The sequence below is a fragment of the Carlito syrichta genome, unplaced genomic scaffold (assembly GCF_000164805.1).
Source record: "Carlito syrichta isolate Samal-C Ts95f unplaced genomic scaffold, Tarsius_syrichta-2.0.1 Scaffold301956, whole genome shotgun sequence".
NCBI lineage: Eukaryota > Metazoa > Chordata > Mammalia > Primates > Tarsiidae > Carlito > Carlito syrichta.
The window spans coordinates 4,177-6,761 of NW_007246052.1; positions in this window are offsets into that span (position 1 = coordinate 4,177).

Consider the following 2,585-nt stretch of genomic DNA (forward strand, 5'->3'; position numbering starts at 1 on the left):
TTTTTGATTTATTGTAGAGACGAGGTCTCGCCATGTTGCCCAGGCTGGTCTCGAACCCGCGGGCTCAGGCAATCCACTCGCCTTGGCCTCCCAAAGTGCTGGGGCGACAGGCTGAGCCACCCAGCCGGGCTAAGTTAAAAGCAGCCTTCTAAGCACAAGCTGAAACAAGAGCATTCAAATGTTGAAAGTGACCCAACATCCCCCTCTGCTGGCCAGAATGAGTGACTGCTGCCGTTTCACCAATGACAGTATTAGTGCCAGTTTCACCAATGATAGTATTAGTGCCACTCAGATTAGCACCTCTAGATTAGACCCATTCATCTGTGGATGGTTCTCCAGAGAAACACAACCTAGAGGAAGGATGGATGGATAGACAGATAGATAAGTATTATATCTTATCTACCTGCCATCTCTCTATTGAGAGCTAGAGACAGAGAGATATTTATTTTAAGGGACTGAGCCTCATGCAGTCTTGAGGGGTGGCAAGTCTGAAATCTGTAGCATAGGATGACAGTTTAGAAATTTAGGCAGGATTTTTATGTCACAATCTTTCTTTTTTTTGTTTTTTGAGTCAGAGTCTCATTCTGTCGCCCAGGCTGGAGGGCAGTGGCACAGTCACAACCACTGTAGCCTCGACCCGCTGGACTCAGGCGATCCATCTGCCTCAGCCTCCCAAGTAGTTGGAACTACAGGCTCGTGCCACCATACCCGGCTAGCTTTGGATCTTTAGTAAGCATCTCAGGTTGGGCTCAGTGGCTCACCCTGTAATCCCAGCATTTTGGGAGGCAGAGGGGAGAGGATTGCCTGAGCCCAGGAGTTCGAGACCAGCCTGGGCAACTTGGTGAGCCCTTGTCTCTACAACAAATCACAAAAACCAGCGGGCCATGGTGGCACGCATCTGTAATTCCAGCTCCTTGGAAGACTGAGGTGGAAGGATCTCCTGAGCCCAGCAGGTCGAGGCTGTGGTGGCCGTGAGCATGACACTGCATTCCAGCCTGGCAGCAAGAGTGAGACTCCAACTAAAAATAAATAAATAAATAAACAAACATCTCAAATGTCACATCCACGTGCTGGCCATGGACTTGTTTTCCATGTGGTATGTTCATTACCGTTTTCATTACCCACCGTGTATCACAAGGGGTGGAGGGGGGACTCTGCAATCTTTGTCCACTGGCCTCCATGTCAACCTACTTCCCCTGGGTTCAGCCAGGAGAAGACACTGACAGGGGACAGAAGGAGGTAGTGGCACCGTGGCAGGACGTATCTCTCCCACCCCTCGACTTCAGGGGCTTCTCTGGAAGTGGCCGAAGCTCTTCCTAGACAGACCTTTCATGGGGTTACGGCTTCCATCAGGTGGCTTCAGCCCCCGGACCCTGACAAAATCACCTTCTCTCTTTGTCATTGCAACCGGTCCCCAACTCAAAAAAAAAAAAAAAAAAGCTTTAGAAAATCAAGTAACTGCTGCCCTTGACCAATATAGCAGGAATGGTGAGGGCTGTGAAAGGGAAGAGCTATTTCTGTCACGCTGGGAAAATGACATAAAGAAAATGATGAGCTCAGGACTTTAACTTCCAGCTCCAGAAGGAGAGGCTGTGTATTCCCAGAGAGCTTGCACAGGCTGGGGCGCGTGGACAGGAGTTGCTTCTAAAGAGTGTTGGCCCAGACAGGATGGTGTGTGGGGCTGGACGGGACTGAATTACTGATTCTGAATTTCCTGTGTGGTGGAAGCAGCTGGAAGCAGCTCGAGTCATTTGCTTAGTTGACCCAAGCTTGGATTCAAGATTGGGCCACGTTTAATGCGGTTCGTATGCCAGGATTTCCCTGGTCAAACGTCAAGGAAAGAGTGTGGAGAATTAGGAAGAGCAACGCTGGAGAAGACTTGCTGTGTGCAGTTTGCTCTTGGTCCTCCTGCACCCTTCTCCCCGGGAGTGCAAGGGACATTCCCTTCACCAAGCCATTGAGAAGCAGACTGGCTCGAAGCATAAGTGGATGGATGGATGGATGGGGGGGGAGAAGAGAGAGGGAGGAAGGGGAAAAAGGGAAGATGGAGGGAGGGAGGAGAGAGAGAAAGAGAGGGAAAGGGAGGGCAAGAGACAGAGAGAGGGAGAGAGAGGGAGGGAGAGAAGAAAAGGAGGAGGGAGGGAAGGAAGAGAGAAAGAGAGGGAGGAGGAGGAGAGAGAGAGGAGAGAGGGAGGGGGAAATGATGGGGGAGAGGGAGGGAAGAGAAAAACAGGGGGGAGGGGAGAGAGAGAGGAATGGAGAAATGAGAGGGGGAGGAAGGGGAAGGGGGAGGGAGGAGAGAGAGAGAAAAAGAGATGAGGGAGAGAGAGAGGTCTGCATTCAACAGTTGCAGAAAACATATCTTTTTCTCCAGTATACTTGTAAAAACTGATCTGTGCTAAGCCAAAAGAAAACTCCAATGAATCTCAGTTAATAGTGTCCTACAGATCAACATCTCTGACCACTATACATTTAGAGCTCCAGTTAATGGCAAAATGGGCTCGGTGGCTCAGCCTGTAATCCCCTGCCTTTGGGAGGCTGAGGTAAGTGGATTGCCTGAGCCCGCGGGTTCGAGACCCGCCTGG